This window comes from Medicago truncatula, chromosome 8 (genome assembly GCF_003473485.1).
Source record: "Medicago truncatula cultivar Jemalong A17 chromosome 8, MtrunA17r5.0-ANR, whole genome shotgun sequence".
NCBI classification, from domain to species: domain Eukaryota; kingdom Viridiplantae; phylum Streptophyta; class Magnoliopsida; order Fabales; family Fabaceae; genus Medicago; species Medicago truncatula.
The window spans coordinates 22,930,996-22,951,648 of record NC_053049.1 but is presented as its reverse complement, the minus strand read 5'-3'; the positions used below and the strand labels follow the sequence as shown (position 1 = coordinate 22,951,648).

Sequence of the window (20,653 nt, the reverse complement as noted above, 5' to 3'; positions counted from 1 at the left end):
CTCACCCCAAACTTCTTAGCAATAAAAGTGATGATTCCATCTACCATTATATTACCCTTATCATCCGGTTTTCTTTTTATCAATTGAAACAAGATAATCAAGCAAGTAATAGCAAATGTTAACATGGTGGTTATAAAGCATTTCTCATAAATAGCTCATCATTCCTCATCAGTCCCTACCTCTTTCCTAGTCTATCCATAGCATTATTATCAGTGTATCGTCAAGCATAAATAGATTGAGAGATAAGAGCTTTAGACCTACTCCTTTGCTTGTCATCTTTAAAATGGATGCCATGGTTCTTGGATGTTGCTTTCTCTTTCTTTGCACCACTTCTAGAGCTTTCAATCTCCTTGCCTTTTTTATGTCATTGACCTAGTTAACTTGGTTTGGGTTTTAGGGAAGGTTATGGTTTGGTAAGGTTTTGGTTTGGAAAGGTTGGTTTAGTGATGGGTTGGGGTTTAAGTGAGGTTGATGAGTTTAATGATGGAGATTGGTGAAGAATTTTTTTTTGGTTTTTGGGTTAGGGTTAAATAGTGTAGAATTTGGTGTTTGAATGGATGATTGTTGGTTTTGATTGGTGGTAAATGTTTGGAATGATGAATGGAGATAGATATGGAGGTTTAAATGTTGATGTTATGGAGGTTTAGAGAGGGAATTTGAAGGATGAGGGTAGTTTGTGTTTGAGAATGAAGGAAGAAGAAGAAAAGTGAAAAAAAATGGTAAAAGAGGGTCTGGGACCATGGCACGGCCGTGCCAGTACAGGCACGGGCCGTGCCAACTCTCTGGAAGTTGATGAAGTATGGCTAGGTTACAGGCACGGCGGTGCCATCACTGGCACTGGCCGTGCCAAGCTTCTGGACATGCAAGGCTCAATTTTCTTCATTTTTCGCATCATTTTTGGACAAATACCTACAAAATAAATTAAAACAACAAAAAAACAAACAAAATAAAAGCAATTAAACCCGTGGGTTGCCTCCCACGAAGCGCTCTTTTAGAGTCATTAGCTTGACGATTAGAAGGTTTCTCTACCCAATACCCAATCTTTCCCAAAGGGATAGTGGCATCAACCTAAGATTCTCTCCCAAATTACACATAGCTTTTTCAATGGTTTCACTCTCAACAATCACACAAGGGGTGGAAAAACTCTCATTCCCTATGAGGTTAGGCTTAACAAGCCTTTGTGGGACATGGATTTTGAGTTTATAAGGTGGTGAAACGATTGGCTTATCACTCTCTCCTATGACTTCCTCACCTTGTTGCTTTTCACTCTCTATCTCACCCTCAATTGTCTTAGTTTTCATAATGGGGTCCTCTAACTGCTTACCGTCCCTAAGTTGAATAGCATTTATAAGGTCTTTGGGGTTGGCTTCAGTTTGACCTGGAAAGACTTCGGGGGTTTGAGATGAAGTAGCTACTTTTTGGGCTACTTGAGAGATTTGAGTTTCTAGCATTCTAGTGTGAGTAGCAATGGAGTCCACTTTAGATGTAAGCTTGACAATAGAGTCATTCAAAGATCCAGTTTGATTTTTAAGTTCTTGAAATTGCTTGGATTGCTCCATAGCATGTTTTTCTAGTAAAATTTCCAAGCTGGATTTCTGAGGGACTCTTTCGTTGCTTGCATAAACGGGTGGTGTTGTTTGTTGTCCAAAGGTATAAAAATTTTGCTCGGGACTTTTAGCAACACTACCTAGTTGGCATTCAACACCAGTATGGTCAAGTATTCCACAAAATTCACAAGGTGGTGAAACAAGAGCAGGTGTGACGACACTTACAGTTAATTTATCAAATTTTTGAAGAAGTGTGTCCACCTTAGCAGATAGATGATCAAGGGTAGAAACTTGGCACATACCTGCCTCTTTTTTAGCGGGTGGAGGAGTACCTTCAGTGATAACTCTCTCACTTGTCCACTGATAGTGGTTGTATGTCATGTTCTCGATCAAATCATAGGCTCCTGTGTAAGTTTTATTCATCAAAGCTCCACCTGCAGCTGCATCAACATTCATTTTTGTGGAAAACAAAAGACCATTATAAAAAGTGTGGATAATAAGCCAATTCTCAAAACCATGATGGGGGCAAAGCCTAAGCATTTCTTTGAAACTCTCCCACGCATTGTAAAGAGATTCACCATCTTTTTGAGTGAATTGTGTGATTTGACTCCTTAATTGAGCAGTTTTACTATGGGGAAAGAATTGGGAAAGGAATGCCTTTCTCATTTGGTCCCATGAAATTATAGAACCAATTTTCAATGAATGAAACCAAGCACTAGCTCTATCCCTCAAAGAGAAAGGAAAGAGGTGCAGCCTTACGGCCTCTTGGTTTGCCTTCAAAGTTCCACTGAGTCTTAGAAAAGTTGAAATATGAAAATTCGGATCCTCAGTGGGTGATCCGAAAAATTGATTTTGCTGCACCAGGTAAATAAGTGCAGGCTTTATTTCAAATTTAATATCCTCAACCGTTGGGTATACAATAGCATCGTACGGCTCATCTGAAGATGTGATTCCATACTCTTTAAGAGCACGTTTCTCATCCATATCATTATTATCTTCTTTAAGTCATGCCTGAAATCAAAACGGTTAAAGATAGAAAATAAAAAATAATAATAATAATAAAAAAAATAAATAAGTAGAAAGGGAGGGAGAGATATTTTATATATATATATAAAAAAATAAAGAGATAAGAAAAGGAAAGAAAATATATATATATATGTTTTTTTTTTATTTATGGAGAGAGAGAGAGAGAGATATATTTTATATATAAATATATATATATATATTTTTTGTTTTTTGTTTTTTATATATATATATAGAGAGAGAGAGATAAATATATAAAAATAAAAAGATAAGAAAAGAAATAATTTTTTTTATATATAAATATATTTTATTTACTTATATAACTTTTTTTTTTTTTTTTTTTAAGACTAAACACTATTGAAAAGTTAATCAAATTACAATAACTCCCCGGCAGCGGCGCCAAAAACTTGATGGGATAAAACCGCAAGTGCACGGTCTTACCGAAGTAGTATGAAAAGAGTATCGTTCCGACAGGGAGTTATGAATTCAATTAACTTTAGATAATGATTAGACTAAAGGTTTATAAGGTAGAAAGTTGTATTTTTATATATTTAAAAGAAAATAATAATAAAAGATAAAAGCCTTGGGGTTATTGGTTCATCCTAACGACAAGTCCTTCTCAAACCAAACTATTAAACTTATAACTTTATGTTAGACCTAATTTCTCAAGACAGTTTCTCTTTTGTTCCTCTAGCAACCAAGCCTATTTCGCTGACTTGATTACTATTAGATTTTGGTTCCTCTAACAACCAAGCCTATTTCGCTGACTTGATTGTTATTAGTTCCCTTGAAGATCAAAACTATATGTCTCAAAGATTGCAAAGCCTATTTCGCTGACTTTGCAATCCTTGTCTAAATTCACTTGTTCGAATATCAAAGCTCCACTTTCGTTTTATGAATTGATATTTGAGATGATGGATAAACAATTATCAAACCCTCCACTTTCGTTTCCACAGTTTGATAATGGTTGATCCATGTTAAAGCGGTGAATTTAGATAAGGAATTAGGGTTACATAAGATTAAGGTTTAAAGCTTGGTTTGATTAGGATTATGTCATTAGACTTATCCAACAATCCCAATACAAGAGAAGTCTACTCACTAATGTTCATCGTAGACAAGGGGAAGAAGAGAGAAAGCATAAAAGTAAATAACAATAAAGTAAAATGAACTTTTATTAGAAAGACAATTATCACATATTGTATTCCAAGAAAAGATGAATATTTGTGATGGCTAGCTACTCTATTTATAGTACACAATTGACTTAAAATCTAAGCAAGTATAATCCAAGAATATTCCACGGTAGATTGTGCGCTAAAATAGAATAGCTTAGAGCCCAAGCAAAAGCAGCAAAAGGTCTTATGGAGGGTGGCACGGCCGTGCCAAGGCTAGCACGGGCCGTGCCAGGCTTCTGACTTGTGGGAGACATATTTTGTTTCCCAATCTTCATATTTTCGTGTCCAATCTGCTCCAAATCCCTTTCTTTTGCTCCAAGACTCAATCCATCCAATATTCTTCCCTGAAATATAATAAATTGCAATTTAAAGTAAACTATCCTAAAAAGGAAATAATACTAATATAAAAATATATAAAATCTAAATAAAACTAAACTAAAAAGCATATTAAAATAGTATATAAATGACTCATCAAACTCCCCCACACTTGAATCTTTGCTTGTCCTCAAGCAAAAGGCATAAACATAGTAGCACCAACAGTTATATCAAATGACAATTCAATTAAAGCACATGTCTCCTCAAGGGCTGAAATCCCAAATGTACACTAATCACAAACTCAAGCATTTCTTGTAATTTTTATTCAACCCAACGATCAAGTTTCAAGTGAGTGTGTGTGTGAAGTCCAACCCTTTTCTTGCTCCTGTATAAGATAGGCATTATGAGGAAACATGGTCTAATCTTAGCACTAAACCAACCAAGAAAGATTCCTTCTATAATTCATATAAGAGAGATGGGAGTATTTGAGAATCTTTGTTCTTTGCCATTTGCACATTTTAAGTTCTTTATTTAAGGAACAACATCTTCACGTAGGAGGTCGGAGGGCCTACCCCCTTCCCCAATCTAGATTCAATGGTATCCCTTAAAACATCATTTTCACCTAGGAAGTCGGAGGGCCTACCCCCTTCCCCAATCTAGATTCAATGATGCGTTTTAAAGTTTTTCCTCAAGATAACAATCATCTTCACGTAGGAAGTCGGAGGGCCTACCTCCTTCCCCAATCTAGATTCAATGATGAGATCTTGGAATTTATTTGGCTTTTTGGCTTTTTATGAACTCCCTTATACTAACTTATACTACTGGCATTTTGAGAATCTTTAAAGGTTAATGCACCACTAAGATTAAAACGCGTTTCCTTAAAATACCTATTCATACATTTACTCAAGGGAAGCAACTTTGTGTTTTTCTCATTGGAGAATTTTATTCACTTTAAAACAATATGTGGGTATATCAAGAAGACTTAAAACACAAGAGTTTGCTTTCATGTACAAGAATCAACAAAATAAGAGGAGACAATGAAAATTTTTGTGTCATGATATTTTCAATAAAAATTAGCTACTTAACCATGCCTTTTACAATAAAACAAAACAAAAGAATAAAGTTCAAGGGAGTTTGGAAACACTACGACTAAAGACACTTTATTAGGCTCCCCCCACACTTAGGAGAAGCATTGTCCTCAATGATTCAAAAGAAGAAGAAGAAGAAGAAGAAAAAGAAGAAGAGGATGAAGAAAGAAGAGAAGTAGAGAAGAGTAAAGGAAGAGGAGAGCTCACAATTTTATTGAAGTCCTTAAGGTGGACCTTGGAGGTGAAGATGTTGCATCATGTATCGGAACATTTGATTGTTTTATTCATTTATTTGATTGCCCCTTAGGACATCTTTTCTTAGCCCGATCATTTCAACACCTTGTCTTTGTTGCTCGGTGCATGTTCTTTGAACTTCGGTTTGCATCAATGCCTACCATTCATCATTATAGTTTCCACTGGCTTCTTGTTAATGGTGCAAGTTTGCACCTACCTCCTCTTCATCACCACCATCATCACCATCATTTTGTACCTGTGGGTTAGTACCAACATAAAGCAAATTTTCCACCACCTCCGGATTAGTAATGTCCGAATTAGGTAGAATAATCAAACAATTAGCTCTAATGATTCTCCATGCATATTGGTAATTGTGAGTAGGGTCATGGGTTTTAAGGAATGACAAAGTAGTATAAAAGTTTAGATAATAGTTCTCATCTATCCTCTTGATCCCTTGATTCATACTCACCCCAAACTTCTTAGCAATAAAAGTGATGATTCCATCTACCATTATATTACCCTTATCATCCGGTTTTCTTTTTATCAATTGAAACAAGATAATCAAGCAAGTAATAGCAAATGTTAACATGGTGGTTATAAAGCATTTCTCATAAATAGCTCATCATTCCTCATCAGTCCCTACCTCTTTCCTAGTCTATCCATAGCATTATTATCAGTGTATCGTCAAGCATAAATAGATTGAGAGATAAGAGCTTTAGACCTACTCCTTTGCTTGTCATCTTTAAAATGGATGCCATGGTTCTTGGATGTTGCTTTCTCTTTCTTTGCACCACTTCTAGAGCTTTCAATCTCCTTGCCTTTTTTATGTCATTGACCTAGTTAACTTGGTTTGGGTTTTAGGGAAGGTTATGGTTTGGTAAGGTTTTGGTTTGGAAAGGTTGGTTTAGTGATGGGTTGGGGTTTAAGTGAGGTTGATGAGTTTAATGATGGAGATTGGTGAAGAATTTTTTTTTGGTTTTTGGGTTAGGGTTAAATAGTGTAGAATTTGGTGTTTGAATGGATGATTGTTGGTTTTGATTGGTGGTAAATGTTTGGAATGATGAATGGAGATAGATATGGAGGTTTAAATGTTGATGTTATGGAGGTTTAGAGAGGGAATTTGAAGGATGAGGGTAGTTTGTGTTTGAGAATGAAGGAAGAAGAAGAAAAGTGAAAAAAAATGGTAAAAGAGGGTCTGGGACCATGGCACGGCCGTGCCAGTACAGGCACGGGCCGTGCCAACTCTCTGGAAGTTGATGAAGTATGGCTAGGTTACAGGCACGGCGGTGCCATCACTGGCACTGGCCGTGCCAAGCTTCTGGACATGCAAGGCTCAATTTTCTTCATTTTTCGCATCATTTTTGGACAAATACCTACAAAATAAATTAAAACAACAAAAAAACAAACAAAATAAAAGCAATTAAACCCGTGGGTTGCCTCCCACGAAGCGCTCTTTTAGAGTCATTAGCTTGACGATTAGAAGGTTTCTCTACCCAATACCCAATCTTTCCCAAAGGGATAGTGGCATCAACCTAAGATTCTCTCCCAAATTACACATAGCTTTTTCAATGGTTTCACTCTCAACAATCACACAAGGGGTGGAAAAACTCTCATTCACTATGAGGTTAGGCTTAACAAGCCTTTGTGGGACATGGATTTTGAGTTTATAAGGTGGTGAAACGATTGGCTTATCACTCTCTCCTATGACTTCCTCACCTTGTTGCTTTTCACTCTCTATCTCACCCTCAATTGTCTTAGTTTTCATAATGGGGTCCTCTAACTGCTTACCGTCCCTAAGTTGAATAGCATTTATAAGGTCTTTGGGGTTGGCTTCAGTTTGACCTGGAAAGACTTCGGGGGTTTGAGATGAAGTAGCTACTTTTTGGGCTACTTGAGAGATTTGAGTTTCTAGCATTCTAGTGTGAGTAGCAATGGAGTCCACTTTAGATGTAAGCTTGACAAAAGAGTCATTCAAAGATCCAGTTTGATTTTTAAGTTCTTGAAATTGCTTGGATTGCTCCATAGCATGTTTTTCTAGTAAAATTTCCAAGCTGGATTTCTGAGGGACTCTTTCGTTGCTTGCATAAACGGGTGGTGTTGTTTGTTGTCCAAAGGTATAAAAATTTTGCTCGGGACTTTTAGCAACACTACCTAGTTGGCATTCAACACCAGTATGGTCAAGTATTCCACAAAATTCACAAGGTGGTGAAACAAGAGCAGGTGTGACGACACTTACAGTTAATTTATCAAATTTTTGAAGAAGTGTGTCCACCTTAGCAGATAGATGATCAAGGGTAGAAACTTGGCACATACCTGCCTCTTTTTTAGCGGGTGGAGGAGTACCTTCAGTGATAACTCTCTCACTTGTCCACTGATAGTGGTTGTATGTCATGTTCTCGATCAAATCATAGGCTCCTGTGTAAGTTTTATTCATCAAAGCTCCACCTGCAGCTGCATCAACATTCATTTTTGTGGAAAACAAAAGACCATTATAAAAAGTGTGGATAATAAGCCAATTCTCAAAACCATGATGGGGGCAAAGCCTAAGCATTTCTTTGAAACTCTCCCACGCATTGTAAAGAGATTCACCATCTTTTTGAGTGAATTGTGTGATTTGACTCCTTAATTGAGCAGTTTTACTATGGGGAAAGAATTGGGAAAGGAATGCCTTTCTCATTTGGTCCCATGAAATTATAGAACCAATTTTCAATGAATGAAACCAAGCACTAGCTCTATCCCTCAAAGAGAAAGGAAAGAGGTGCAGCCTTACGGCCTCTTGGTTTGCCTTCAAAGTTCCACTGAGTCTTAGAAAAGTTGAAATATGAAAATTCGGATCCTCAGTGGGTGATCCGAAAAATTGATTTTGCTGCACCAGGTAAATAAGTGCAGGCTTTATTTCAAATTTAATATCCTCAACCGTTGGGTATACAATAGCATCGTACGGCTCATCTGAAGATGTGATTCCATACTCTTTAAGAGCACGTTTCTCATCCATATCATTATTATCTTCTTTAAGTCATGCCTGAAATCAAAACGGTTAAAGATAGAAAATAAAAAATAATAATAATAATAAAAAAAATAAATAAGTAGAAAGGGAGGGAGAGATATTTTATATATATATATAAAAAAATAAAGAGATAAGAAAAGGAAAGAAAATATATATATATATGTTTTTTTTTTATTTATGGAGAGAGAGAGAGAGAGATATATTTTATATATAAATATATATATATATATATTTTTTTGTTTTTTGTTTTTTATATATATATATAGAGAGAGAGAGATAAATATATAAAAAATAAAAAGATAAGAAAAAGAAATAATTTTTTTTTATATATAAATATATTTTATTTACTTATATAACTTTTTTTTTTTTTTTTTTAAGACTAAACACTATTGAAAAGTTAATCAAATTACAATAACTCCCCGGCAGCGGCGCCAAAAACTTGATGGGATAAAACCGCAAGTGCACGGTCTTACCGAAGTAGTATGAAAAGAGTATCGTTCCGACAGGGAGTTATGAATTCAATTAACTTTAGATAATGATTAGACTAAAGGTTTATAAGGTAGAAAGTTGTATTTTTATATATTTAAAAGAAAATAATAATAAAAGATAAAAGCCTTGGGGTTATTGGTTCATCCTAACGACAAGTCCTTCTCAAACCAAACTATTAAACTTATAACTTTATGTTAGACCTAATTTCTCAAGACAGTTTCTCTTTTGTTCCTCTAGCAACCAAGCCTATTTCGCTGACTTGATTACTATTAGATTTTGGTTCCTCTAACAACCAAGCCTATTTCGCTGACTTGATTGTTATTAGTTCCCTTGAAGATCAAAACTATATGTCTCAAAGATTGCAAAGCCTATTTCGCTGACTTTGCAATCCTTGTCTAAATTCACTTGTTCGAATATCAAAGCTCCACTTTCGTTTTATGAATTGATATTTGAGATGATGGATAAACAATTATCAAACCCTCCACTTTCGTTTCCACAGTTTGATAATGGTTGATCCATGTTAAAGCGGTGAATTTAGATAAGGAATTAGGGTTACATAAGATTAAGGTTTAAAGCTTGGTTTGATTAGGATTATGTCATTAGACTTATCCAACAATCCCAATACAAGAGAAGTCTACTCACTAATGTTCATCGTAGACAAGGGGAAGAAGAGAGAAAGCATAAAAGTAAATAACAATAAAGTAAAATGAACTTTTATTAGAAAGACAATTATCACATATTGTATTCCAAGAAAAGATGAATATTTGTGATGGCTAGCTACTCTATTTATAGTACACAATTGACTTAAAATCTAAGCAAGTATAATCCAAGAATATTCCACGGTAGATTGTGCGCTAAAATAGAATAGCTTAGAGCCCAAGCAAAAGCAGCAAAAGGTCTTATGGAGGGTGGCACGGCCGTGCCAAGGCTAGCACGGGCCGTGCCAGGCTTCTGACTTGTGGGAGACATATTTTGTTTCCCAATCTTCATATTTTCGTGTCCAATCTGCTCCAAATCCCTTTCTTTTGCTCCAAGACTCAATCCATCCAATATTCTTCCCTGAAATATAATAAATTGCAATTTAAAGTAAACTATCCTAAAAAGGAAATAATACTAATATAAAAATATATAAAATCTAAATAAAACTAAACTAAAAAGCATATTAAAATAGTATATAAATGACTCATCAAACTCCCCCACACTTGAATCTTTGCTTGTCCTCAAGCAAAAGGCATAAACATAGTAGCACCAACAGTTATATCAAATGACAATTCAATTAAAGCACATGTCTCCTCAAGGGCTGAAATCCCAAATGTACACTAATCACAAACTCAAGCATTTCTTGTAATTTTTATTCAACCCAACGATCAAGTTTCAAGTGAGTGTGTGTGTGAAGTCCAACCCTTTTCTTGCTCCTGTATAAGATAGGCATTATGAGGAAACATGGTCTAATCTTAGCACTAAACCAACCAAGAAAGATTCCTTCTATAATTCATATAAGAGAGATGGGAGTATTTGAGAATCTTTGTTCTTTGCCATTTGCACATTTTAAGTTCTTTATTTAAGGAACAACATCTTCACGTAGGAGGTCGGAGGGCCTACCCCCTTCCCCAATCTAGATTCAATGGTATCCCTTAAAACATCATTTTCACCTAGGAAGTCGGAGGGCCTACCCCCTTCCCCAATCTAGATTCAATGATGCGTTTTAAAGTTTTTCCTCAAGATAACAATCATCTTCACGTAGGAAGTCGGAGGGCCTACCTCCTTCCCCAATCTAGATTCAATGATGAGATCTTGGAATTTATTTGGCTTTTTGGCTTTTTATGAACTCCCTTATACTAACTTATACTACTGGCATTTTGAGAATCTTTAAAGGTTAATGCACCACTAAGATTAAAACGCGTTTCCTTAAAATACCTATTCATACATTTACTCAAGGGAAGCAACTTTGTGTTTTTCTCATTGGAGAATTTTATTCACTTTAAAACAATATGTGGGTATATCAAGAAGACTTAAAACACAAGAGTTTGCTTTCATGTACAAGAATCAACAAAATAAGAGGAGACAATGAAAATTTTTGTGTCATGATATTTTCAATAAAAATTAGCTACTTAACCATGCCTTTTACAATAAAACAAAACAAAAGAATAAAGTTCAAGGGAGTTTGGAAACACTACGACTAAAGACACTTTATTAGGCTCCCCCCACACTTAGGAGAAGCATTGTCCTCAATGATTCAAAAGAAGAAGAAGAAGAAGAAGAAAAAGAAGAAGAGGATGAAGAAAGAAGAGAAGTAGAGAAGAGTAAAGGAAGAGGAGAGCTCACAATTTTATTGAAGTCCTTAAGGTGGACCTTGGAGGTGAAGATGTTGCATCATGTATCGGAACATTTGATTGTTTTATTCATTTATTTGATTGCCCCTTAGGACATCTTTTCTTAGCCCGATCATTTCAACACCTTGTCTTTGTTGCTCGGTGCATGTTCTTTGAACTTCGGTTTGCATCAATGCCTACCATTCATCATTATAGTTTCCACTGGCTTCTTGTTAATGGTGCAAGTTTGCACCTACCTCCTCTTCATCACCACCATCATCACCATCATTTTGTACCTGTGGGTTAGTACCAACATAAAGCAAATTTTCCACCACCTCCGGATTAGTAATGTCCGAATTAGGTAGAATAATCAAACAATTAGCTCTAATGATTCTCCATGCATATTGGTAATTGTGAGTAGGGTCATGGGTTTTAAGGAATGACAAAGTAGTATAAAAGTTTAGATAATAGTTCTCATCTATCCTCTTGATCCCTTGATTCATACTCACCCCAAACTTCTTAGCAATAAAAGTGATGATTCCATCTACCATTATATTACCCTTATCATCCGGTTTTCTTTTTATCAATTGAAACAAGATAATCAAGCAAGTAATAGCAAATGTTAACATGGTGGTTATAAAGCATTTCTCATAAATAGCTCATCATTCCTCATCAGTCCCTACCTCTTTCCTAGTCTATCCATAGCATTATTATCAGTGTATCGTCAAGCATAAATAGATTGAGAGATAAGAGCTTTAGACCTACTCCTTTGCTTGTCATCTTTAAAATGGATGCCATGGTTCTTGGATGTTGCTTTCTCTTTCTTTGCACCACTTCTAGAGCTTTCAATCTCCTTGCCTTTTTTATGTCATTGACCTAGTTAACTTGGTTTGGGTTTTAGGGAAGGTTATGGTTTGGTAAGGTTTTGGTTTGGAAAGGTTGGTTTAGTGATGGGTTGGGGTTTAAGTGAGGTTGATGAGTTTAATGATGGAGATTGGTGAAGAATTTTTTTTTGGTTTTTGGGTTAGGGTTAAATAGTGTAGAATTTGGTGTTTGAATGGATGATTGTTGGTTTTGATTGGTGGTAAATGTTTGGAATGATGAATGGAGATAGATATGGAGGTTTAAATGTTGATGTTATGGAGGTTTAGAGAGGGAATTTGAAGGATGAGGGTAGTTTGTGTTTGAGAATGAAGGAAGAAGAAGAAAAGTGAAAAAAAATGGTAAAAGAGGGTCTGGGACCATGGCACGGCCGTGCCAGTACAGGCACGGGCCGTGCCAACTCTCTGGAAGTTGATGAAGTATGGCTAGGTTACAGGCACGGCGGTGCCATCACTGGCACTGGCCGTGCCAAGCTTCTGGACATGCAAGGCTCAATTTTCTTCATTTTTCGCATCATTTTTGGACAAATACCTACAAAATAAATTAAAACAACAAAAAAACAAACAAAATAAAAGCAATTAAACCCGTGGGTTGCCTCCCACGAAGCGCTCTTTTAGAGTCATTAGCTTGACGATTAGAAGGTTTCTCTACCCAATACCCAATCTTTCCCAAAGGGATAGTGGCATCAACCTAAGATTCTCTCCCAAATTACACATAGCTTTTTCAATGGTTTCACTCTCAACAATCACACAAGGGGTGGAAAAACTCTCATTCACTATGAGGTTAGGCTTAACAAGCCTTTGTGGGACATGGATTTTGAGTTTATAAGGTGGTGAAACGATTGGCTTATCACTCTCTCCTATGACTTCCTCACCTTGTTGCTTTTCACTCTCTATCTCACCCTCAATTGTCTTAGTTTTCATAATGGGGTCCTCTAACTGCTTACCGTCCCTAAGTTGAATAGCATTTATAAGGTCTTTGGGGTTGGCTTCAGTTTGACCTGGAAAGACTTCGGGGGTTTGAGATGAAGTAGCTACTTTTTGGGCTACTTGAGAGATTTGAGTTTCTAGCATTCTAGTGTGAGTAGCAATGGAGTCCACTTTAGATGTAAGCTTGACAAAAGAGTCATTCAAAGATCCAGTTTGATTTTTAAGTTCTTGAAATTGCTTGGATTGCTCCATAGCATGTTTTTCTAGTAAAATTTCCAAGCTGGATTTCTGAGGGACTCTTTCGTTGCTTGCATAAACGGGTGGTGTTGTTTGTTGTCCAAAGGTATAAAAATTTTGCTCGGGACTTTTAGCAACACTACCTAGTTGGCATTCAACACCAGTATGGTCAAGTATTCCACAAAATTCACAAGGTGGTGAAACAAGAGCAGGTGTGACGACACTTACAGTTAATTTATCAAATTTTTGAAGAAGTGTGTCCACCTTAGCAGATAGATGATCAAGGGTAGAAACTTGGCACATACCTGCCTCTTTTTTAGCGGGTGGAGGAGTACCTTCAGTGATAACTCTCTCACTTGTCCACTGATAGTGGTTGTATGTCATGTTCTCGATCAAATCATAGGCTCCTGTGTAAGTTTTATTCATCAAAGCTCCACCTGCAGCTGCATCAACATTCATTTTTGTGGAAAACAAAAGACCATTATAAAAAGTGTGGATAATAAGCCAATTCTCAAAACCATGATGGGGGCAAAGCCTAAGCATTTCTTTGAAACTCTCCCACGCATTGTAAAGAGATTCACCATCTTTTTGAGTGAATTGTGTGATTTGACTCCTTAATTGAGCAGTTTTACTATGGGGAAAGAATTGGGAAAGGAATGCCTTTCTCATTTGGTCCCATGAAATTATAGAACCAATTTTCAATGAATGAAACCAAGCACTAGCTCTATCCCTCAAAGAGAAAGGAAAGAGGTGCAGCCTTACGGCCTCTTGGTTTGCCTTCAAAGTTCCACTGAGTCTTAGAAAAGTTGAAATATGAAAATTCGGATCCTCAGTGGGTGATCCGAAAAATTGATTTTGCTGCACCAGGTAAATAAGTGCAGGCTTTATTTCAAATTTAATATCCTCAACCGTTGGGTATACAATAGCATCGTACGGCTCATCTGAAGATGTGATTCCATACTCTTTAAGAGCACGTTTCTCATCCATATCATTATTATCTTCTTTAAGTCATGCCTGAAATCAAAACGGTTAAAGATAGAAAATAAAAAATAATAATAATAATAAAAAAAATAAATAAGTAGAAAGGGAGGGAGAGATATTTTATATATATATATAAAAAAATAAAGAGATAAGAAAAGGAAAGAAAATATATATATATATGTTTTTTTTTTATTTATGGAGAGAGAGAGAGAGAGATATATTTTATATATAAATATATATATATATATATTTTTTGTTTTTTGTTTTTTTTATATATATATAGAGAGAGAGAGAGATAAATATATAAAAAATAAAAAGATAAGAAAAAGAAATAATTTTTTTTTTATATATAAATATATTTTATTTACTTATATAACTTTTTTTTTTTTTTTTTAAGACTAAACACTATTGAAAAGTTAATCAAATTACAATAACTCCCCGGCAGCGGCGCCAAAAACTTGATGGGATAAAACCGCAAGTGCACGGTCTTACCGAAGTAGTATGAAAAGAGTATCGTTCCGACAGGGAGTTATGAATTCAATTAACTTTAGATAATGATTAGACTAAAGGTTTATAAGGTAGAAAGTTGTATTTTTATATATTTAAAAGAAAATAATAATAAAAGATAAAAGCCTTGGGGTTATTGGTTCATCCTAACGACAAGTCCTTCTCAAACCAAACTATTAAACTTATAACTTTATGTTAGACCTAATTTCTCAAGACAGTTTCTCTTTTGTTCCTCTAGCAACCAAGCCTATTTCGCTGACTTGATTACTATTAGATTTTGGTTCCTCTAACAACCAAGCCTATTTCGCTGACTTGATTGTTATTAGTTCCCTTGAAGATCGAAACTATATGTCTCAAAGATTGCAAAGCCTATTTCGCTGACTTTGCAATCCTTGTCTAAATTCACTTGTTCGAATATCAAAGCTCCACTTTCGTTTTATGAATTGATATTTGAGATGATGGATAAACAATTATCAAACCCTCCACTTTCGTTTCCACAGTTTGATAATGGTTGATCCATGTTAAAGCGGTGAATTTAGATAAGGAATTAGGGTTACATAAGATTAAGGTTTAAAGCTTGGTTTGATTAGGATTATGTCATTAGACTTATCCAACAATCCCAATACAAGAGAAGTCTACTCACTAATGTTCATCGTAGACAAGGGGAAGAAGAGAGAAAGCATAAAAGTAAATAACAATAAAGTAAAATGAACTTTTATTAGAAAGACAATTGTCACATATTGTATTCCAAGAAAAGATGAATATTTGTGATGGCTAGCTACTCTATTTATAGTACACAATTGACTTAAAATCTAAGCAAGTATAATCCAAGAATATTCCACGGTAGATTGTGCGCTAAAATAGAATAGCTTAGAGCCCAAGCAAAAGCAGCAAAAGGTCTTATGGAGGGTGGCACGGCCGTGCCAAGGCTAGCACGGGCCGTGCCAGGCTTCTGACTTGTGGGAGACATATTTTGTTTCCCAATCTTCATATTTTCGTGTCCAATCTGCTCCAAATCCCTTTCTTTTGCTCCAAGACTCAATCCATCCAATATTCTTCCCTGAAATATAATAAATTGCAATTTAAAGTAAACTATCCTAAAAAGGAAATAATACTAATATAAAAATATATAAAATCTAAATAAAACTAAACTAAAAAGCATATTAAAATAGTATATAAATGACTCATCAAACTCCCCCACACTTGAATCTTTGCTTGTCCTCAAGCAAAAGGCATAAACATAGTAGCACCAACAGTTATATCAAATGACAATTCAATTAAAGCACATGTCTCCTCAAGGGCTGAAATCCCAAATGTACACTAATCACAAACTCAAGCATTTCTTGTAATTTTTATTCAACCCAACGATCAAGTTTCAAGTGAGTGTGTGTGTGAAGTCCAACCCTTTTCTTGCTCCTGTATAAGATAGGCATTATGAGGAAACATGGTCTAATCTTAGCACTAAACCAACCAAGAAAGATTCCTTCTATAATTCATATAAGAGAGATGGGAGTATTTGAGAATCTTTGTTCTTTGCCATTTGCACATTTTAAGTTCTTTATTTAAGGAACAACATCTTCACGTAGGAGGTCGGAGGGCCTACCCCCTTCCCCAATCTAGATTCAATGGTATCCCTTAAAACATCATTTTCACCTAGGAAGTCGGAGGGCCTACCCCCTTCCCCAATCTAGATTCAATGATGCGTTTTAAAGTTTTTCCTCAAGATAACAATCATCTTCACGTAGGAAGTCGGAGGGCCTACCTCCTTCCCCAATCTAGATTCAATGATGAGATCTTGGAATTTATTTGGCTTTTTGGCTTTTTATGAACTCCCTTATACTAACTTATACTACTGGCATTTTGAGAATCTTTAAAGGTTAATGCACCACTAAGATTAAAACGCGTTTCCTTAAAATACCTATTCATACATTTACTCAAGGGAAGCAACTTTCTGTTTTTCTCATTGGAGAATTTTATTCACTTTAAAACAATATGTGGGTATATCAAGAAGACTTAAAACACAAGAGTTTGCTTTCATGTACAAGAATCAACAAAATAAGAGGAGACAATGAAAATTTTTGTGTCATGATATTTTCAATAAAAATTAGCTACTTAACCATGCCTTTTACAATAAAACAAAACAAAAGAATAAAGTTCAAGGGAGTTTGGAAACACTACGACTAAAGACACTTTATTAGGCTCCCCCCACACTTAGGAGAAGCATTGTCCTCAATGATTCAAAAGAAGAAGAAGAAGAAGAAGAAAAAGAAGAAGAGGATGAAGAAAGAAGAGAAGTAGAGAAGAGTAAAGGAAGAGGAGAGCTCACAATTTTATTGAAGTCCTTAAGGTGGACCTTGGAGGTGAAGATGTTGCATCATGTATCGGAACATTTGATTGTTTTATTCATTTATTTGATTGCCCCTTAGGACATCTTTTCTTAGCCCGATCATTTCAACACCTTGTCTTTGTTGCTCGGTGCATGTTCTTTGAACTTCGGTTTGCATCAATGCCTACCATTCATCATTATAGTTTCCACTGGCTTCTTGTTAATGGTGCAAGTTTGCACCTACCTCCTCTTCATCACCACCATCATCACCATCATTTTGTACCTGTGGGTTAGTACCAACATAAAGCAAATTTTCCACCACCTCCGGATTAGTAATGTCCGAATTAGGTAGAATAATCAAACAATTAGCTCTAATGATTCTCCATGCATATTGGTAATTGTGAGTAGGGTCATGGGTTTTAAGGAATGACAAAGTAGTATAAAAGTTTAGATAATAGTTCTCATATATCCTCTTGATCCCTTGATTCATACTCACCCCAAACTTCTTAGCAATAAAAGTGATGATTCCATCTACCATTATATTACCCTTATCATCCGGTTTTCTTTTTATCAATTGAAACAAGATAATCAAGCAAGTAATAGCAAATGTTAACATGGTGGTTATAAAGCATTTCTCATAAATAGCTCATCATTCCTCATCAGTCCCTACCTCTTTCCTAGTCTATCCATAGCATTATTATCAGTGTATCGTCAAGCATAAATAGATTGAGAGATAAGAGCTTTAGACCTACTCCTTTGCTTGTCATCTTTAAAATGGATGCCATGGTTCTTGGATGTTGCTTTCTCTTTCTTTGCACCACTTCTAGAGCTTTCAATCTCCTTGCCTTTTTTATGTCATTGACCTAGTTAACTTGGTTTGGGTTTTAGGGAAGGTTATGGTTTGGTAAGGTTTTGGTTTGGAAAGGTTGGTTTAGTGATGGGTTGGGGTTTAAGTGAGGTTGATGAGTTTAATGATGGAGATTGGTGAAGAATTTTTTTTTGGTTTTTGGGTTAGGGTTAAATAGTGTAGAATTTGGTGTTTGAATGGATGATTGTTGGTTTTGATTGGTGGTAAATGTTTGGAATGATGAATGGAGATAGATATGGAGGTTTAAATGTTGATGTTATGGAGGTTTAGAGAGGGAATTTGAAGGATGAGGGTAGTTTGTGTTTGAGAATGAAGGAAGAAGAAGAAAAGTGAAAAAAAATGGTAAAAGAGGGTCTGGGACCATGGCACGGCCGTGCCAGTACAGGCACGGGCCGTGCCAACTCTCTGGAAGTTGATGAAGTATGGCTAGGTTACAGGCACGGCGGTGCCATCACTGGCACTGGCCGTGCCAAGCTTCTGGACATGCAAGGCTCAATTTTCTTCATTTTTCGCATCATTTTTGGACAAATACCTACAAAATAAATTAAAACAACAAAAAAACAAACAAAATAAAAGCAATTAAACCCGTGGGTTGCCTCCCACGAAGCGCTCTTTTAGAGTCATTAGCTTGACGATTAGAAGGTTTCTCTACCCAATACCCAATCTTTCCCAAAGGGATAGTGGCATCAACCTAAGATTCTCTCCCAAATTACACATAGCTTTTTCAATGGTTTCACTCTCAACAATCACACAAGGGGTGGAAAAACTCTCATTCACTATGAGGTTAGGCTTAACAAGCCTTTGTGGGACATGGATTTTGAGTTTATAAGGTGGTGAAACGATTGGCTTATCACTCTCTCCTATGACTTCCTCACCTTGTTGCTTTTCACTCTCTATCTCACCCTCAATTGTCTTAGTTTTCATAATGGGGTCCTCTAACTGCTTACCGTCCCTAAGTTGAATAGCATTTATAAGGTCTTTGGGGTTGGCTTCAGTTTGACCTGGAAAGACTTCGGGGGTTTGAGATGAAGTAGCTGCTTTTTGGGCTACTTGAGAGATTTGAGTTTCTAGCATTCTAGTGTGAGTAGCAATGGAGTCCACTTTAGATGTAAGCTTGACAAAAGAGTCATTCAAAGATCCAGTTTGATTTTTAAGTTCTTGAAATTGCTTGGATTGCTCCATAGCATGTTTTTCTAGTAAAATTTCCAAGCTGGATTTCTGAGGGACTCTTTCGTTGCTTGCATAAACGGGTGGTGTTGTTTGTTGTCCAAAGGTATAAAAATTTTGCTCGGGACTTTTAGCAACACTACCTAGTTGGCATTCAACACCAGTATGGTCAAGTATTCCACAAAATTCACAAGGTGGTGAAACAAGAGCAGGTGTGACGACACTTACAGTTAATTTATCAAATTTTTGAAGAAGTGTGTCCACCTTAGCAGATAGATGATCAAGGGTAGAAACTTGGCACATACCTGCCTCTTTTTTAGCGGGTGGAGGAGTACCTTCAGTGATAACTCTCTCACTTGTCCACTGATAGTGGTTGTATGTCATGTTCTCGATCAAATCATAGGCTCCTGTGTAAGTTTTATTCATCAAAGCTCCACCTGCAGCTGCATCAACATTCATTTTTGTGGAAAACAAAAGACCATTATAAAAAGTGTGGATAATAAGCCAATTCTCAAAACCATGATGGGGGCAAAGCCTAAGCATTTCTTTGAAACTCTCCCACGCATTGTAAAGAGATTCACCATCTTTTTGAGTGAATTGTGTGATTTGACTCCTTAATTGAGCAGTTTTACTATGGGGAAAGAATTGGGAAAGGAATGCCTTTCTCATTTGGTCCCATGAAATTATAGAACCAATTTTCAATGAATGAAACCAAGCACTAGCTCTATCCCTCAAAGAGAAAGGAAAGAGGTGCAGCCTTACGGCCTCTTGGTTTGCCTTCAAAGTTCCACTGAGTCTTAGAAAAGTTGAAATATGAAAATTCGGATCCTCAGTGGGTGATCCGAAAAATTGATTTTGCTGCACCAGGTAAATAAGTGCAGGCTTTATTTCAAATTTAATATCCTCAACCGTTGGGTATACAATAGCATCGTACGGCTCATCTGAAGATGTGATTCCATACTCTTTAAGAGCACGTTTCTCATCCATATCATTATTATCTTCTTTAAGTCATGCCTGAAATCAAAACGGTTAAAGATAGAAAATAAAAAATAATAATAATAATAAAAAAAATAAATAAGTAGAAAGGGAGGGAGAGATATTTTATATATATATATAAAAAAATAAAGAGATAAGAAAAGGAAAGAAAATATATATATATATGTTTTTTTTTTATTTATGGAGAGAGAGAGAGAGAGATATATTTTATATATAAATATATATATATATATATATTTTTTTGTTTTTTGTTTTTTATATATATATATAGAGAGAGAGAGATAAATATATAAAAAATAAAAAGATAAGAAAAAGAAATAATTTTTTTTATATATAAATATATTTTATTTACTTATATAACTTTTTTTTTTTTTTTTTTTAAGACTAAACACTATTGAAAAGTTAATCAAATTACAATAACTCCCCGGCAGCGGCGCCAAAAACTTGATGGGATAAAACCGCAAGTGCACGGTCTTACCGAAGTAGTATGAAAAGAGTATCGTTCCGACAGGGAGTTATGAATTCAATTAACTTTAGATAATGATTAGACTAAAGGTTTATAAGGTAGAAAGT

At 35.7% G+C, this 20,653-nt stretch overlaps 4 non-coding genes across 4 annotated transcripts; all 4 read left to right on the top strand.

The window, feature by feature from the left end:
* The first annotated feature begins 2,058 nt into the window (after positions 1–2,058).
* On the top strand, positions 2,059–2,165 carry LOC120577784 (small nucleolar RNA R71). The gene has a single exon (XR_005643766.1). It is a non-coding gene; the product is annotated as a small nucleolar RNA R71 (small nucleolar RNA).
* Positions 2,166–7,901: 5,736 nt separating this feature from the next.
* LOC120577783 (small nucleolar RNA R71) lies at positions 7,902–8,008 on the top strand. The gene has a single exon (XR_005643765.1). It is a non-coding gene; the product is annotated as a small nucleolar RNA R71 (small nucleolar RNA).
* Positions 8,009–13,749: 5,741 nt separating this feature from the next.
* Positions 13,750–13,856, top strand: LOC120577782 (small nucleolar RNA R71). The gene has a single exon (XR_005643764.1). It is a non-coding gene; the product is annotated as a small nucleolar RNA R71 (small nucleolar RNA).
* A 5,742-nt stretch (positions 13,857–19,598) lies between these two features.
* Positions 19,599–19,705, top strand: LOC120577781 (small nucleolar RNA R71). The gene has a single exon (XR_005643763.1). It is a non-coding gene; the product is annotated as a small nucleolar RNA R71 (small nucleolar RNA).
* Positions 19,706–20,653: the final 948 nt, after the last annotated feature.